Source organism: Pongo abelii, chromosome 3 (assembly GCF_028885655.2).
Source record: "Pongo abelii isolate AG06213 chromosome 3, NHGRI_mPonAbe1-v2.0_pri, whole genome shotgun sequence".
Lineage (NCBI taxonomy): Eukaryota > Metazoa > Chordata > Mammalia > Primates > Hominidae > Pongo > Pongo abelii.
This window is the reverse complement of record NC_071988.2, coordinates 302,105-322,072: the sequence shown is the minus strand read 5'-3', so window position 1 is coordinate 322,072 and position 19,968 is coordinate 302,105. Positions and strand designations below refer to the sequence as shown.

At 41.9% G+C, this 19,968-nt stretch overlaps 1 protein-coding gene across 1 annotated transcript in view; it reads right to left on the bottom strand.

Moving 5' to 3' along the window:
- The window catches only part of LOC103890344 (zinc finger protein 595), a 250,709-nt gene that overhangs the window by 58,893 nt on the left and 171,848 nt on the right, over positions 1 to 19,968 (bottom strand).

Below are 19,968 nucleotides of genomic sequence, written 5' to 3'. Positions count from 1 at the left end.
TCAAGTACTTTTTGGTAAATTTATCATAGTTTTTTTATATAACATGGCAAGAAAATAGTATTCTAATTCTTTTCTAATCTGAAAGTTTTATTTATTTGTCTAGTATAGTTTTCTGGCTAATACTTCCAGTACAATGTTAGAGTGGAAAAAGTGTACATTCTTGTTCCATTTTTAAACTTACAGATACAGCCTGCAATCATCTACCATTAAGTATACTATTAGCTATTGATTTCTTATAGATGCTTTTTAGCAGGTCTTACAAGTTCCTTTCTAGTAGGTTTCTGAGTGTTGTATCATGAATGGGTGCTGGATCTGTCATACTTTTTGTGTCTATTTAAATTATCACCTTTTTCTATTGTTCAGGTAACACTTTGTAGTATGTTGGTTGATTTTTAAAATATTAAGCCAACACTGCATTTATGACAAACTATTACTTGGTCATGGTATGCAATCAGTTTTACATGTTGCTGGATTTAGTTTGCTAATATTTCTAATAATTTCATCAGGAATTCTATATTTATATGGAATTTTGGTTCATAGTCTTCTTTACTTGTGATTGTTTTGTCTGTTTTTTTTGTTTTTGTTTTTGTTTTTTTTTTTTGAGACAGAGTCTCACTCTGTCGCCCAGGCTGGAGTGCAGTGACGCAATCTTGGGTCACTGCAACCTCTGACTTCCTGGTTCAAGCGATTCTCCTCCCAAGTAGCAGGGATGACAGGCGCGCACCACCATGCCCAGCTAATTTTTTGTATTTTTGGTAAAGACGGGGTTTCACCATGTTAGCCAGGATGGTCTTGATCTCCTGACCTCATGATCTGCCCACCTTGGCCTCCCAAAGTGCTGGGATTACAGGCATGAGCCACCATGCCCAGCCATAGTTTTGGTATCACAGTACCCCTGACTAATAGATTAATAGAAAAATGTTATCTCTGCTATTGCTTAAAGTTTTTGTGAAAAAATTATATTATGTATTTATTAAATATTGGTGACATTTAGAATTTATGCAATTTGACACTGAGCTTTTCTATGTGAAAATAATTTAGTTAATACTTTGTTTTTACTTGTTATGTGGCTATTCATTTACTCTGTTTTATTTAATATATATGTATGTATATCCATTATATTTGCATGTTGAAAACTAATTTCTCAGCATTATGTTTTGAACAATTTCTCCCATTGGAATTTCCTAGCATGATTGACAAAATTATGTTTACCTAAAATTAATGTGTTTATTAATATACCTTCAATTTTATTCTTTTAATTTACAGAATTCTATTCCTATGGTAGTACTATATTATTTGATTACTGTGACATTGTAACTATAACATTACTATCATAATTTGTGCCTATTAAGACATTTATGTATGTATGTATTTATTTTTTTTGAGACAAGTCTTCGCTGTGTCACCCAGGTTGGAGTGCAGTGGCATGATCTTGGCTCACTGCAACCTCTGCTTCCTTGGTTCAAGGGACCCTCCTGCCTCAGCCTCCTGAGTAGCTGGGATCACAGGCATACACCATCATTCCTGGCTGTCTGTTGTAATTTTAGTAGAGATGGGGTCTTGCCATGTAGCCCAGACTGGTCTTGAACTCCTGAGCTCAAGCAAAAGACATTTATTTTTATTTCATAGTATTTTATAAAAATTTGTATCTTAGGTACTTGACATGAAATAACATGAGATAAAAATATAAAATAAGGCTATAACCCAATCAATGAATAACACAAATTTTACTCCATTATTAAGATGGAGAATATGATGATAATTGTGTTAGTTAATACTTATGTTTACTGTGGGAGACAATCACTGAATAAAAAGGAAGTTAATAAAATTGCAATTTGACTTTGGAATGTAGAAAGCAGGAGAACAAAGCCTCCCTTCTATATTTATCAATATTTAAGTAAGACAGAAAATACAGGCTGGGTGCGGTGGCTCACACCTGTAATCCCAGCACTTTGAGAGGCTGAGGCGGGTGGATCACTTGAGGTCAGGAGTTCGAGACCAGCCTGGCCAACATGGTGAAACTCCGTCTCTACTTAAAATACAAAAAATTAGCCAGGTGCGGTGGTACACACCTGTAATCCCAGCTACTTGGGAGGCTGAGGCAGGAGAATCGCTTGAACCCGGGAGGTGGAGGTTGCAATGAGCCAAGATCGTGCCATTGCACTCCAGCCTGGGGGACGAGAGCGAGACTTCGTCTAAAAAAAAAAGACAGAAAATACATTTTAATAAGAACAAATACAAAATAATATCATCTTTAAAGAAAGCAATGAGCATAAGGTAATCTGACCATTACAGTCATTAGTATTTTGTGCATACAATGTGAGACATTATTCTAAGCCATTAAACATTTATAGGTGTAACACCTAAGAGTTTAAAGTGAATATATTAAACATTTATTGAATAAGAAAAACTGGTACCTTTAAAAATTATATTTTTAATTGAAATATTATTATTGTATATATTTGTTGGGTACGATGTCATATTTTGATATTTTTATGCTGTAAACTGATTAAATTGAGCTAAGTGACAAATTCTTTAGCTCACATATGATATTTTTGTGGTGAAAACTTTTGAAATCTACTCCATAGCAATTTTGAAATATACAATACATTATTATTTATTATAGTCACCATTCTGTGCTATCAATCACTGATACTTATTCTCTCATCTAAGTGAAACGTGATACAATTTCCCTTTCTACATCCACCCCCTCTCCTAGCCACTCACATTTTCACTCTGATTAAGTTTTATATATATATATATATATATATATATTTTTTTTTTTTTTTTTTTTTGAGACAGAGTCTCGCTCTGTCACCCAGGCTGGAGTACAATGGCACAATTTTGGCTCACTGCAACCTCCACCTCCCGGGTTCAAGCGATTCTCCTGTCTCAGCCTCCTGAGTAGCTGGGATTACAGGTGCGCACCAGCACACCCGGCTAATTTTTGTATTTTTAATGGAAACGGGGTTTCACCATGTTGGTCAGGCTGATATGGAACTCCTGACCTCGTGATCCACCCGCCTCGGCCTCCCGAAGTGCCGGGATTATAGGCATGAGCCAGGGCGCTTGGCCTATTAAGTTATATTAAGGCCATTATATCAATTAGCTATTTTGGTATACAACAACTATATGAACATAAATAATGTTAAATGGCTGTATAAGAAAGTTTGACTAAATAGCCATATAAATAAATGGGAAGAATTTTTTTTTAATTTTTAATTTAAAAGTAAACTTTAATGTCGAAAATGCAAACCTGGGGAGGGCAGAAAGATCACACACAAGGCTGTCGCTTCACACTTGGAGGGTTGCATAGCTGCCGGGCAGAGGCGCTCCTCACTTCCCAGACGGTGCGGCCGCCGGGGAGAGGTGCTCCTCGCTTCCCACACAATGGGGGCGCCGGGCAGAGGCGCTCCAGTGGGAAGAATTTTTGACCAGTAAACAAAAAATACCCATTAAATGGAAAGGTTTTAGGACTAAAATATGTCGTTGAATTTATGAGGGCAGAAACCCAGCAGGTAGTATTTTCTAGGCATTGTAAATAACAGTCGAAGGCATCTACTAAAGTGAGTTCAACAAGTAATATCTATTACATAAAACTTCTATAAGATTTAAAAAATTAATTTCTGGATTAAATAGAAAATTCAAGTAGAATTTGGATTCAGAAAAGTGTTCATGATGAAGCGCAGTGATTGACGCTAAAACCCTGAATTTCGGTAAATAATCCTATGAGTGTTATCTTAAGTCATAGCAGAAAGTGGCATTCTGCCCATATTTAGGTATTATTCCTTTCAGTGAGGGTAGTTTTCAAAATTTTGTGAAAACATAAAATCAGTTTTTCTGTAGTAAAAATACACTCTATGAATTATTGTTACTTTATAGTATAATTGAGGGAAAGATATATTCTAAATAACTTGAAATTTTTCATGAGATGCTGTTGTCTGCCAAAAAAATTGTGAAATATTTTTCTCAGGTGTGCATTGTTGATATGTTTGCTGTTTGGAAAAATATATATTCTAGAAACTTTAAATGTAGAAAGCTAAAATTCTTAGGAAGTTACAATAACTTTTTTTTTTTTTTTTGAGATGGAGTTTCACTCTTGGTGCCCAGGCTGGAGTGCAATGGTGCAATCTTGGCTCACTGCAACCTCTGCCTCCCGGGTTCAAGTGATTCTCCTGTCTTAGCCTCCCGAGTAGCTGGGATTACAGGCGTGCACCACCATGCCTGACTAATTTTGTATTTTTAGTAGAGATGGGGTTTCTCCAAGTTGGTCCGGCTGTTCTTGAACTCCTGACCTCAGGTGATCCGCTCGCCTTGGCCTCCCAAAGTGCTGGGATTACAGGTGTGAGCTACTGCGCCTGGCCTTTTTTGTGTGTGTGTGTGTGTGACAGAGTCTCTGTCACCCAGGCTGGAGTGTGCAGTGGTGCCATCTCGGCTCACCGCAACCTCCGCCTCCTGGGTTCAAGCGATTCTCCTGCCTCAGCCTCCTGAGTAGCTGGAATTACAGGTGCCCGCCACCATGCCCAGCTAATGTTTTGTATATTTAGTAGAGACGGGGTTTCACCGCGTTAGCCAGGATGATCTGGATCTCCGGATCTCCTGATCTCCTGATCCGCCCACCTTGGCCTCCCAAAGTGCTGGGATTACAGGCAGGAGCCACCGCGCCCAGCAACAAGAACTTTTAAAATGCTGAGTAGAGTAGCAAGAAAAATATGAGAATTTTCTAGGTAGTGAAGAAGACCAAAGAAAATATCCAGAATGTGATCAATCTAAGAAACAAGAGCTCTTCTTGGATATGGGTAAAGACACAGATGACACATTCCTGTGGGTTGACCAACTTGACATAGGCAAATGGGGAAAGAACCATAAACTAACTGCAGACATTGCAAATGTGGTATCTCCCATTAGTGTGAAATAATTACAACTTATGTTGCCTACATTTACAGGATTTACATTTAAAATGTTTCGAGTCAATACAATCAGGAAAATAGACAACATATTAATAATGTAGACAGAACAAGAAGCTATAAGGGTGACAAGTCATACTTGGAAAACAGCCAAATATGAAGTAAACAATTAAAAATGTAAATAATCTACTTAATTTACAATGTATCAGTGAAACATTTGTCTTAGCTGATGAGAAGATTAGTCAACTATAATACTGAGCAGAATCAGTGCAAAAACGACCTCCCAAAGTGCTGGGATTACATCACTGCATGAGCATGAGCCACCGTGCCTGGCCTACAGAATATATTTTCAAAATTAAAGTCAATATTCAGACTTGGTGACGTATAGTTTCTAAAATTAAAACCAGACATAAGTCTTTGAATTCAGAAATGCAGTGTGTCAACAAAATAAATAGATTAAATACTGAAAAATAGCCAAGCTTCATAAGACCAGAGTAGAAAAAAAAGTATAAATCAGTGAGAGAAAAAAAATTTTACAAAGATGGAAGTAACATTTCCACAGCTGCATAGAACGAAAACCAGAAAAAGAAACACAAATTATCTTTAAAGCTAGAAATGAATACTTACCTGTAATACCTTCAACAAAAAAAGTAAATTAAAATATTTTCAAAAGAAAAACAGGGCCAGGCACAGTGGCTCATGCCTGTAATCCCAGCAATTTGGGAGGCCAAGGCAGGTGGATTGCCGAGCTCAGGAGTTTGAGACCAGCCTGGGCAACATGGTGAAACCCTGTCTCTACTAAAATACAAAAAATTAGCTGGCTGTGTGAAGGGGTGGCCTGCCCCTCCACACCTGTGGGTATTTCTAGTCGGGTGGGACGAGAGACTGAGAAAAGAAAGAAGACACAGAGACAAAGTATAGAGAAACAACAGTGGGCCCAGGGGACCGGCACTCAGCACACCAAGGAGCTGCACCGGCACTGGCCTCTGAGTTTCCTCAGTTTTTACTGATTATTATTTTTATTATTTTAGCAAAAAGGAAAGTAGTAGGAGAGCAGGGTGATAATAAGGAGAAGGTCAACAAAAAACATGTGAGCAAAAGAATCTATGTCATAATTAAGTTCAAGGGAAGGTACTATGCCTGGATGTGCATGTAGGCCAGATTTGTTTCTCTCCACCCAAACATCTCAGTGGAGTAAAGAATAACAAGGCAGCATTGCTGCAAACATGTCTCACCTCCCACCATAGGGCGGTTTTTCTCTCATCTCAGAATTGAATAAATGTACAGTCGGGTTTTATACCAAGACATTCAGTTCCCAGGGGCAGGCAGGAGACAGTGGCCTTCCTCTATCTCAACTGCAAGAGGCTTTCCTCTTTTACTAATCCATCTCAGCACAGACCCTTTATGGGTGTTGGGCTGGGGGACAGTCAGGTCTTTCTCATCCCACGAGGCCATATTTCAGACTATCACATGGGGAGAAACCTTGGACAATACCCCGCTTTCAAGGGCAGAGGTCCCTGCGGCTTTCCACAGTGCATTGTGCCCCTGGTTTATTGGGAATAGAGAATGGCAATGACTTTTACCAGGTATACTGCTTGTAAACATTTTGTTAACAAGGCACGTCCTGCACAGCCCTAGATCCCTTAAACCTTGATTTTATACAGCGCATGTTTTTGTGAGCTCCAAGTTGGGTCAAAGTGGCTGGGGCAAAGTTACAAATTAACAACATCTCAGCAAAGCAATTATTTAAAGTACAGGTCTTTTTCAAAATGGAGTCTCTTATATCTTCCCTTTTTACATAGACACAGTGACAGTCTGATCTCTCTTTCTTTTCCCTACAGTTGTGGTGGCGTGCACCTGTAGTCCCAGCTACTCGGGAGGCTGAGGCAGGAGAATTGCTTGAACCCGGGAGGCAGAGGTTACAGTGAGCCAAGGTTGAGCCATTGCACTCCAGCCTGGGCAATGGAGTGAGACTCCATCTCAGAAAAAAAAAAAAAAAAAAAGGAGAGAAAAACATTAATGTTGTTATCAGAGCTTCTTAAGCATGTACTTCAAGAAAAAGGAAAAATTTTTGTGTCTAAAGTTAAAAATAAAAATGACAAAGTAACAGATTTGATTTTGGAGCTGACATGTCCTTCTCTCAGGGTTATCAGTACCTGGCAGCCTTTCACCTACATACAACACTGTAGAGTTTACAAAATTGTCTTCTCTTTAATCTCTTCTCTGATCTTCATATCCTGTGAGGCTGTGCAAAATAGAGGCTTGAGTCCCATTTTTCAGATAAAAAGCTGAGGCTCAGAAAGACAAAAATCACACACAAAGTTTGCAACAGAACTGGGACTAGAACACAACACTCTCATACCAGTGCTTTTCCCATCCTAAATCACTCCTAGGGCTAGGAATACATTAAGACTCCAAAAGATAAAGAATTGCTCAGGCCATGTGCGGTGGCTCATGCCTGTAATCCCAGCACTTTGGGAGGCCAAGGCAGGCGGATCACGAGGTCAAGAGATCAAGACCATCCTGGCCAACATGGTGAAACTCCCTCTCTACTAAAGATACAAAAATTAGCCAGGTGTGGTGGTGTGCACCTGTAGTCCCAGCTACTTGGGAGGCTGAGGCAGGAGAATTGCTTGTAACCAGGAAGCAGAGGTTGCAGTGAGCCAAGATTGTGCCACTGCACTTTAGCCTGGTGACAGAGTGAGACTCCATCTCAAAAAAAAAAAGGAATTGCTTAATGCATTCTACCAAGATTAGACCTGACCCATCCCAGAAAGCTCTGGGACCCTGAAATGGAGAAATCAAAAACAAGAATGATGCCTACATTTGCACATCTGATCTCCAGTCCAAACTCTGCCACTCAGCTATAGAACCTCACTTTCTCAGCCTCAGCTTTAAAGCACTCATTGGCTTTTAGTTTAAGCACATGAGTAATGTGTTGTGCTTCATTTCTTCTCCTCCATGGTGTTTCTTTCATGGTTCCAGATCCTGGGGGCTTCTGATCAACCCTTCTGCTAAGTGATGGATGAATAGATGAATGGATGGGTGGATGAAAGTATGGATGGAAACATGGATGGATGGATGAATGCTCAGGAGAGCAGAAAGAAGTAAACAGAGAGTGAAAATGAGAATGAGGAGGTGATTGAAGGATGAAGAGTTGATGCATGAGACAGAGGCATGGTCTCCAATCCTCCTATCACCACACAGCCTCACCAACATCTGCCTTGGGGTAGCAGTGGCATGTGCTTCAGATGATGTTCCCAGTCACCACGACATAGCTGCAGAAGGTGCCATAGACCTGAGGCTGATCATGGCTCATGAGAAATGTGCTAAGAGCCAGCAGCACAATAAAGTCGATGTTGAAGCTCTTCTCATCTGCCTCGGCTGCCTGGCCAGGCCATAGACTACGCACTCCTGGTAGACGGGTGCGTGTCATCCAGCATAAACAGCCAGACAGGCTTACAGGGAGGGAAGAAGCTCTGCGATTGCTGCCAATTGAGGCTTAAAGTTAAAGGGAGAGCAAGACCCCAGTCAGGTCCCCAGTCAGTCTTTGGTTGAGCCTTTACTGTGTGGCGGACACTCTGAGGTGTGGGCACTCTGAGAAACACAAGCTTCAGGGATGGATGGCACGCTGTCCTTATTTCTGGGGCACCTTCCAGGGCACAATATGGTCAAGGCTGTGCAACGTGCATGAGGTCCAGCATGTGGATGAAGCAAAGAGAGGGATAGAGGGGGTGGAGGCTGACAGGACTGATTCACAGAAGGTGCCCTTGAGAAGGCAGTTAAAGTTCTTCTCCCAGGGCAGGGAATGACTTCCAGGCACAGAGGCCAACATGAGCAAAGGCACAGGGGCAAGTATCCACTGACACACAGCTGGAGAGAAAGCTCTAAATGATGTGTCAGGCTGCCCACATTGCATCCTCCTCCCCAGACCTGTTCCTTCCCAAACCCCATCCTTCCAGTTAGTGATCCAGGCCACTGTCCTCACCTCCTCTCTCACACTTGCCTCCTGTGGGCCCCACCTTCAAGATATAAGAATCCAATTGCTTCTCATCCCCCATGACTACTCATCACCTGGTGTGAGCCCCCTTCATCCCTCTCCCCCTAACTGATCTCCACTTCCATTGTTGACCCCTGAAGTCCCTTTGCAACCCAACACTAGGTGAGATCATATCAGTGCTCTGCACAGAACCACGGACTGGCTTCCTGTCTCATCAGAGTAAAAGCCAAAGGCTTTAAGGTGACCCGGAGGACCCTGGAAAATTGGCCCATGTTGCCTGCACATCACCCCCCTGAGCTCGCCTCCCATCGCAACTCCTCTCACTTGGTGCCCTGCAGCCACCCTGGCCCTGTGCTGTTCCTGGAACATACGGGCTCCCCAGGCCCCCTGCACCTGCTGTTGCTTTTGCCTGGACTGCTCTTCCTTCAGATAGCTGCACAGCTCCCTCCCTTACCTCCTTCAAGCCTTTGCCTAAATGTCACCTTCACAGTGAGGTCTTCCCTGATCCACCTCTGAAGTTGCAGAACTGCCTCCCCCAGGGATTTACTGTCTTCCTTTCACAATCTCTTTTTCTCCACAGTCCTTATCACTATCAATCACACTTATATATTATTTATTCATCTTATCTCTTATCTGTCTCCCCCAACTAGAACTCAAGCCCCTACAGGATGGGGGCATTTTTTTTGTTCACTGCTATATCCCCAGGGGCTGGAACAGGGCAGGCTCTGGACACATATGTGTGAATGAATTGATGGAGTCTACATACCGGGAGAGAGAGCTGGGAAAGGAAATACAGACAGGAAACCTCCTGGGTCTAAGGCATCTGACATTTTTCACAGAGGTTATGCAGGGGAAAGAGAGGAATCAGACATTAATTTTCAATTAGGGTGAGAAAGACTCAAGTGAGCAATAATTAGCATCTGGGGGAGTAGTAGGGGAGATTACTGACTGGGAGGGGCTGGGTTAAAGTGGAGTCCTCTAGGGGAAGGGATCACCCATTCACCCAGAAAACAACAGAAGCCCAGGAGGAGCCTGATTTGGTTTGGCTGTGTCCCACCCAAATCTCATTTTGAATTTCCATGTGTTGTGGGAGGGACCCAGTGGGAGGTAATTGAATCTTGGGGGCAGGTCTTTTCCATGCTGTTCTCATGACAGTGAGTAAGTCTTATGAGATCTGATGGCTTGCTTATAAAGGGAAGTTTCCCTGCACAAGCTCTTTTCTCTTGTCCGCTGCCACGTGAGATGTGCCTTTCAGCTTGCACCATGTTTGTGAGGCCTCCCTAGCCATGTGGAACTGTAAGTCCATTAAACTTCTTTCTTTTGTAAATTGCCCAGTCTTGGATATGTCTTTATCAGCAGCATGAAAATGAAAATGGTCTAATACCGTAAATTGGTACCAGTAGAGTGAGACGCTGCTCACAAGATAACCAGAAATTAAGTCCTGAGTAACAGGCAGAGGTTGGAACAGTTTGCAGGGCTCAGAAGAAGACAGAAAAATGTGGGAAAGTTTTGGAACTCCCTAGAGACTTGTTGAATGGGTTTGACCAAAATGCTGATAATGATATGGACAATAAAATCCATGCTGTTGTGGTCTGAGATGGAGATGAGGAACTTGTTGGCAACTGGAGGAAAGATGACTCTTGCTATGTTTTAGCAAAGAGACTGGCAGCATTCTGCCCCTGTCCTAGAGATTTATGAAACTTTGAACTTGAGAGAGATGATTTAGAGTATCTGGTGGAAGAAATTTCTAAGCAGCAAAGCATTTAAGAGGTGACTTGGGTGCTGTTAAAGGCTTTCAGTTTTACAAGGGAAACAGAACATAAAAGTTTGGAAAATATGCAGCCTGACAATGTGATAGAAAAGAAAATCCCATTTTCTGAGGAGAAATAGAAGCCAGCTGCAAAAATTTGCATAAGTAATGAGGAGCCAAAAGTTAATCACCAAGACACCGGGGAAAATGCCTCCAGGGCATGTCAGAGACTTTTGTGGCAGCCTGTCCCATCACAGGCCCAGAGGTTTAGGAATAAAAAATGGTTTGTGGGCCAGGCCCGGCGTCCCTCTGCTGTGTGCAGTCTAGGGACTTGGAGCCCTGTGTTTTAGCCACTCCAGCTGTGACTTAAAAGAGCCAAGGTACAGCTTGGGGTATTGCTTCAGAGGGTGGAGGCCCCAGGCCTTGGCATCTTCTACCTGGTGTTGAGCCTGCAGGTGCACAGAAGTTGAGAACTGTGGTTTGGGAACCTCTGTTTAGATTTCAGATGATGTATGGAAATTCCCGGATGCCCAGGCAGAAGTTTGCTGCAGGGGTAGGGCCTTCATGGAGAACCTCTGGTAGGGCAGTGTGGAAGGCAAATGTGGGGTTGACGCCCCTACAAAAAGTCCCCACTGGGGCACCACCTAGTGGAGCTGTGAGAAGAGAGCCACCATCCTCCAGACCCCAGAATTGTAGATCCACTGACAGCTTTTTGGTAGAATAACTGGGTTTCTTTGGAATAAATACCCAGTAATGGGATTGCCAGATTAAATGGTAGTTCTAAGTTTTTTGAGAAATCTCCATACTGCTTTCTACAGTGGCTGAACTGATTTACTTTCTTACCAGGAGTGTATAAGTGTTCAATTTTTTCCATAGTCTCACCAACATCTGCCTTTTTTGACTTTTTAATAGTAGCCATTCTGACTGGTGTGAGATGTTATCTCACTGTGGTTTTGATTTGCATTGCTCTGATGATTAGTGATGTGGAGCATATTGTCATGTTTGCTGGGTGCCTGTAAATTCTCCTTTGATAAGTATCTGTTCATGTTTTTGCTCATTTTAAAATAGGCTTATTTTGTTTTGTTTTGCTTTTTTGGTTGTTTACATTTCTTACAGTTCTGGAAATTAGGCCTTTGTCAGATGCATAGTTTTCAAAGATTTTCTTTCATTCTATAAATTTTCTGTTTACTCTGTGGATAGCTTCTTTTGCTGTGCAGAAGCTTTTTAGTTTAATTAAGTCCTTTTTGTCAATGTTTATATTTCTTTCAATTGCTTTTGGGAACTTAGCCAAAGATTCTTTCCCAATTCTTTCCTAACGTCAAGAAAGATATTTTCTAGGTGTTCATAACCAAAAAAATTCACATATATGTGTGCGCTTCTTCTTCTTCCTCCTCCTCCCCCTCTTCCTCCCTCTGTTCCTTCTTCTTCTTTTTCTTTTTTTACTTCCACTTCTGTTTCTTCTTATTTATTGATTATGTATATGCCCACCAACAACATGCTAGTGTGAGCATCTCTGTGCAGATGCTCAAGTGTTCTTACGAGATGCCTTTCAACAGGTAGAATCCTTTATGCAAGAACATGTAACTCTCAACTTCTTTTTTATTTTTAAATGTGGTTTCACTCTGTTGCCCAGGCTGAAGTGCAATGACACAGTCTCAGCTCACCAGGACCTATACATCCCAAACTCAACTGATCTTCTCACCTCATCCTCCCAAGTAGCTGGAACTACAGGCTCAGACCACAACACCCCGGTAGTTTTTGCATTTTTTTTTTTGAAACAGTCTCATTCTGTCACCCAGGCTGGAGTGCAGTGGTACAATCTCTGCTTACTGCAATCTCCACCTCCCAGGTTCAAGTGATTCTCCTGCCTTAGCCTTCCGAGTAGCTGGGACTACAGGCGTGTGCCACCATGCCCCACTAATTTTTGTATTTTTAGTAGAGACGAGGTTTCACCATGTTGGCCAGACTGGTCTCGAACTCCTGACCTCATAATCTTCCCACCTCAGCCTCCCAAAGTGCTAGGATTACAGGCATGAGCCACCACACCCAGCCATTTTTTGCATTTTTTATATGCAAAAACAGGGGTTTTTACCATGTAGTTCAGCCTGATCTTGAACTCCTGGATTCAGGCAACTCACCCACCTTCCCCTCTCAAAGTGCTGAAATTACAGGTGTGAGCTATCATGCTTGGCTTCTTTCAACACTTGATGCATATTTTCAAATTATCTTTCAAAAGGTTATTGACCATTTATACACTTTAGAAGTACGAACAATGTGTTTCTACTGCTCATAAAAAGGGACAATATTAGAAAACATTTAATTTCCCAAAGTGATGCCAGACAAAATTCATATATTTTGGAGCTTTTTTTTCTAACCACATTGAAGTTGGGCGCCTTGTGAAAAATGGCCTTTTTTTTTGAGATGGAGTTTCCCTCTTGTTGCCCAGGCTGGAGTGCAATGGCACGATCTCCGCTCACTGCAACCTCCACCTCCAGGGTTCAAGTGATTCTCCTGCCTCAGCCTCCCGAGTAGCTGGGACTACAGGCATGTGCCACAAAGCCTGGTTAATTTTGTGTTTTTAATAGAGATGGGGTTTCTCCATGTTGATCAGGGTGGTCTCGAACTCCCGATCTCAGGTGATCTGCCCGCCTCAGCCTCCCAAAGTGCTTGGGATTACAGGTGTAAGCCACCATGCCTGGCAAAATGGCCATTTTTACTTCTTTTTTTTTTTGAGACGGAGTCTTGCTCTGTTGCCCAGGCTGGAGTGCAGTGGTGCCATCTCGGCTCACTGCAAGCTCCGCCTCCCGGGTTCACATCATTTTCCTGCCTCAGACTCCAGAGCAGATGGGACTACAGGCGCCTGCCACCACTCTGGGCTAATTTCGTTTTTGTGTTTTTAGTAGAGATGGGGTTTCACCGTGTTAGCCAGGATGGTCTCGATCTCCTGACCTTGTGATCCACCCACCTCGGCCTCCCAAGTGCTGGGATTACAGGCGTGAGCCACTGTGCCCGGCCAACTTATTTTAATGTGTAATTTTTAAAATAAGTTCTGTGTATTTTTTAATTGAGTTTGTGATTTTTCTCCTTATTGTCAGGGGTTTCTAACACCTTCTATTTTAATGCAATCTGTCTCACATTATCCTAGCAGGGTAATGACTGTTCACACATCCAAGAATACATCTGTCCTGAATCTGTTCTTATAAATAAGTCAGAAGTCAAGAAATCCAGGGTGTCATCTAAACACCTGGTAGAGCCCCCCAGTCAAGACATGAACTGGGCTCCCTTTTACCTCATAGACAGCTGAAGGATTGGACGTGGATTTATTGATTGGCCCCAGGCTGCATCTAAGCACTTGGGCTAGGACTCAACCCTGATTGCCAAGCTGCATGTAAACAGTCTTGAAGTTTGCTATCATAATGTACCCTAGCCTGCTACCAAGACACTCGTCCTGGCCACTTCAACCTCTGACTCACAGCTCTGTTGGTGTGAATGCAAACCTGGCTCTCTGGCTGCCAAGAATATATAAATGCAGAACAGCAAATCAAGCATTCAGGCACCAGGCAAGAGTTCTTTCCAGGTTTCCAAAACAGACTTTCCAGAATTTCCCAAAGATATTGAGACTTAGACCCTTCCTGACCCCACCCCCTGAAATAATCATAAATGGAATCTGGGAGCCATGCAGACTCTCTAGCCTACTCTTTAGTGAAAATGGACTTGGGCCTAAAATGGCAACCCTTTGTCTTCAAGAACACAAACTCAGATGCTGAGCATTGGCCTCCTACCTTCCAATGACAGATCTTACCCAAGTCCCATCAAAGCTCATACTGTCTTTTAACTGCCACCATCCAGACGTGTTCCAGAACAACCCCTCAGAATTGTCTTAATGAGATGGGACAAGGGGCAATGGAGCTCCAGGTTCAGAATGGCTGCCTCATCTTTCTCTTCTGAGAAGTCTGTACCTGCTGGACAGAATCCTCACTCCTTAGGCAGTTTAGCCCTTGTCCCAGGAACTGCTCCCTAAAAGAATCTCCTAGTCTCTTTTCCCTCTAAAGAGAGGGTCCATGAGACACTATATGGTAGCGAATACATGACCTCAATTCTCACCTGACTTGGTTAACTGATGAACTGAGATAAAGATGCAGGGAACATCCTGTGTCTAGTGAATCTGTCCTGTGCTTCTCAGCTGTGGTGCCTGTGCAAATGCTGGAAGCCAAAAGAATATCCAGTGGTAGACACACAGACACTGTCTAATAAAATTATGTAAGTTTAAGTTTAATATAATGGAATTTATAATGTCATATGAAATATTGTTACTTAATTTTATAAGAAAACTGTGTTAGATTTTGTAAAGGCATTAAATATAATTTTAATAGGAAACTATGAAATTTAAGTGCACTTGGTATAAATGACTGAATTTTGGGCAATTCAGTAAACGTCACATATGACTGTGAGTCATTGTTGACGAAATGCTACTACAGATAGCATATTGCATGTGCGTTTTGATTTGTTCCTTTCTCTGAGGTCAATTTTTCTTAATTTTATTCATCAAGTTTTATACACTTTAGACAAAAGAGACCTTGTAGTTATCATGTGCTCTATGAATCTGTACTTTGTTAGAAATACACATTTTCAGGCAAACCCCAGATATATTGTATCAAAATCTGGATTTCAAATATTTTCAGGTGATTCACATGCATATTAATAATTGTTAAGTGGCAGTAATTCTATGATTGAAGGAGAAAAGTTTATATGGATGTATTGATTTGTCAAAAAGGTACAGTAAAGACTGTATGTTTCAATGCATATACATCTTATCTTACAGAAAATAACTAATAACAATAATAAAGTGGAGAGGGGAGGCTGGGAGCAGTGGCTCACACCTGTAATCCCAGCACTTTGGGAGGCTGAGGTGGGTGGATCACGAGGTCAGGAGATCGAGACCATCCTGGCTAACATGGTGAAACCCCATCTCTACTAAAAATACAAAAAATTAGCTGGGCATGGTGGTGGGCGCCTGTAGCCCCAGCTACTTGGGAGGCTGAGGCAGGAGAATGGATTGAACCCGGGAGGTGGAGCTTGCGGTGAGCCCAGATCGCACCACAGAACTCCAGCCAGGGCAACAAGAGCAAGACTCCATCTGAAAAAAAAAAAAAAAAAAAAGTGAAGAAGAAATTAAACATAAATGAGACATAATTAGTAGATGTTGAGGCTGAGCATCAGCCTATTATACTATATTGGTTACTGTGTATAAGTTTAAAATATTCTCTAATAAAAGACTTGTCTAAAAAGACAAACCATCTATAACATTAGCTCTTAAGATTGTGGTTAGATTTGGGGGGAAGGAAAAGAAGTGGTTTGTGGGCAAAAACAAGGGTAGTTCTATTCTATAGTTACACGAATGTATTAGCTTTGTTATAAATTATTGGGCATTACATTAATATTTTATTGTGGATGCATTTCTGTATGTATGTTATACATCAATAAAAATGTAAATATTACATATTTAATACTAACTTAATATTTCAGAATAATAGCAATGTTTTGTATTGTTTTGTTTGAAAGTGGGGCATTGGCCAGATGCGGTCCACTGCACTCCAACCTGGGCAACAGAGTGAGACTGCATATCAAAAAAAAAAATTGGTGGAGCATTTACACTCAGTCATCATGAGATGGATACTAATATTCCAAGGTATGTATACATGTCTTGACACTGGGTAGTCCCCCTCAATCTTTCATTTTTTACATCAATTGAGTAAGTAGCATGGTTTTAGTTTTGGGGAATGCAATTTCTTACAGCAAAGTCCTTCCTCCACAACAATATTCACCTAGCACAGTGGGCTGCACATAGTGTGCACTCAGTGTGTGTGAAACTGGTTTGAATCACGAACAAAACAAGTAGCAGAGGTCAGTTTTGCAAAGGAAAGAATGTGAGTAATATGAGTAAGACTGAAAGGCCACAACTCAGCAGCAAACACTTTTTACATTAATTTGAGAAATATTTTCAACTGCTTCTCTGAAAGATATTGGTTTACAGCAGACATTTGGGAGTATGGTTGCATATTGTAATCACCTGGAGAGCTTTAAATCACACTGACTTTTGCCTGGGTCTTATGCTAGGGATTCTGGCTTAATTATTCCCTTGCAATTTGGGTTTGGGAACTTTAAATACCACCACCTACGTGCACAACAGGCTAATATGCATCCAAGGGTGAGAAGCATTGATTCAGGGTGAGGAATGCACTGGTTATGTGTGATTTCTATGTGTGCTCTAGGCACTTGCCCTATAGCTGCTGTAAATGTGGGGTCTTAGAAAACATCTTGGCCCTTCAAACCATACTCTGCTTGTTGGCTAAATTGCAGCAGGAAAAAATACCAGCAGCCCTATTGCTATGTCACTTGCCTGCAGAGCAAAAGTTGTTTCAGGAACAGTAATTTGATTTAGTCTATATTAAAAATCATAAATAGTCTACAAATACAAAAAATAGTTTGCAGCTATGTTGAGTGCATTATAGGTGTTTTCAAATTTCTCCTATGATAAATTAAAAATGTAACGTTGGGCATTAATTTCCTAAACCCAGTGCTCAGCAATTTCCTCAAATTGTTTCCAGTTTTTCCAAGAGACTTCAGAACCATTCCCTGAAGTGAATTATTTCCAATGGTGAAGAGTAAGGGGTGGATGGGATGAGATTCTAAAAAAAAAAAAAAAAAAAAAAATCTTGCTTCTATTTCAGAAGTGTCACTCTTCAGCCCCGTGAAGGACACGAAAAGCTGTCTGAGTAGTGTGGTCTATGGAGGTGCATGGGCTTCAGAGCTAGGGAAGCATCGATCCTGAGTCCAAGCCAGCTGCTTAGTAGCTGTGGGATAGTTATACAAGACACATCTGCAAGAAAAGTCGTGATAAAATTGATTGCAAAAACAGCAATAAAAAAAAATTCTTATTGTATTCATGTTCTTGGAAATGGCTTTTATAGTTGTTCCCATCAAGAAACAGATTCTGTTTCCCAAACTTGAATCTCTCTTGACTTATTTGCACTGGCACTGTGTGCCAGTTTGGGGCCCAGATTCAAAAGGTCTTAAATGCTTCTGTTATCTTTTTCAGAATTCTTCCATCTCTATGAAAACAAGCCTATTTTAACTTTCTGGAGGATAAAGGAGCATGCTGAGGAAAGCCAAAGTGCGCCAGTTTACAGACAGCTCACTCCCAGAAGCAGAGCCACCTAATTCACTAGCATCTGACCACTCACACCTGAAGGAGCCAAACTGAGCCCAGAAGAATGGCCCAGCTGAGCCCAGCCTAAGTTTCTAACCAGCTCAATCCTGAGCTAGTATGTTTCAGGATTGTTTGTTATGCAGTTATAGCTTGGTAATATATACACCCATTAAAGACAGGATTCCAGCATTCCAGGACAGATTGATTACAAATAACCTGCAAATGCTTGGCACCCTGTAAGTATTGATTTTGTGTTTCCTTTATTTAAAGTTAAATTTGTTGTAAGATGGTACTGAGTTACACAGAAGTGAGGCAGGAGAATAGGGTCTGGAGGCGGGGAACTTAAGGCCAATTCGTGCTGACTTCCTAAAGAAACACCAAGGTCTGGGAGCAGGAAACCTAAGGCCAATTAATGTGAACTTCTTACATCTAAACCAAAAGGAAAAACCTCATCTACACCTGAGTAGCAAAGGATCAAAGGGGACTGTTGCTACAACCCTCTCCTTTGCACCAGTTCTGATAGAAAAGGAGAGTGACTTGGAGTGGCTGTGAGCCAAGCACAGGCCATGCCTTCATCTGCATGGGGTACCAATTCGCCTCAACCTTTGATTAGCCATGGACCAAATCTTTCATCCAGATAAGGGGTAGCTGATAGGGACCTCAAAAGAAGTATTTAAAACCCAGATAACTTTGTAACCGGGTCCTTGAGCTGCTTGCTGGGGCCCACACCCACCCTGTGGAGTGCTTTCTTGCTTTAATAAACCCCTGCTTTTGCTGTTTCCTTCATGTGTTTCGTTCCATTTTGCATTTTGTTCAATTCTTTGTTCAAAATGTCAAGGATCTGGACAACTCACACTCATGGTCTTCCTTCTGAGAACAGAAGTGCAGGTAGAAATGGATGCCTGTGATTGGTGCTTAAACTCACACAGTGCCCCACACCACAGGAGAAAAACACACAGTTACAGCCTGACAGGTCCAAAGATAAATAGCAAAACAAGAAGTTTGCCTTTAATCTATTCCCTCCACATCTAAACTCTGGAGGGCAAGGCTGTGAAGAGATCTGAAGACATGGTGCTCTCTCTTCCTGTGGACCCATCATTCCTTGTTTACTGTCTGATATTTAAAAGGAAGAGGAACTCCTGAGAGAGGAGGTAGTCAGAAGCTAGTTAGGAAGATAGGGAGGGAGGGTCTCTGGAGAGGAAAAACATCCACGGGACTGCACATGCACCACCCCTGTAGCTAGTGGGAAGAAATGTGGGTAAGAACTTCCTCTTATGCCAGGATGTTGATCAGAAGGGACTGTCCCCACTTAGGCCCACGTGTAACAAATCAACCTAAATGTCATTAATTTGACCCAGCTCCTTATAATGTTACCTAACATGACATAAGTATTTTGGTTTTAGCTTCACCCTTTCCACCTGCTGTGGGTTTCGCGTGGGCACTCATGGGTAATAACCAAGAGGGAGTCACTGTGGTCAATCCCACGCATGCGCAGATGCAACACTGTTATAGGGGAACTTTACCCCTCCCATTTGGGCAGAACCCACAGAAGACTTCCTTGTTCTTGCCACATAAACTCAGCCCCATTTCTGGCAACCTGCTTTCATGTCCCCTCTTACTGCTGAGAGATTTCCTTATGCGTAATAAATCCTATTCTGCTTTACTCACTCTCTGGTGTCTGTATGTCTTATTCTTCCTGGTCATGGGAAGAGAGCCCCGACCTGGTTGAACTGAGGAGACCACCACACCGGCACCAAACAGCAAGGGGGAGACCGTGGTCTTCACGTGGACATTCTCAGCTTGCAGCCCCTGCTCTCTCTAGGAGCACTGTCCCACCCATCCTTCATCCTGAGGAGAAAAGTTGGTAGAGAGGCTGGTCCCTTACTTCCAGCAGAAAAGACGTGTTCAGGCCCTCACTTTCTTGAGGTCAGAGCCCTCATGGCTGCACTCAATGTGGCAGCCACCAGACATATGTAGCTACTGGGTACCTGGAATGTGGCTGGTTTGAGGTAAAATGTGCTGCAAACATAAAATACACAGTGAGTTTAGACGAATTAGATCAGAAATATACTTTATTTCTAATTATATATTGATCACATTG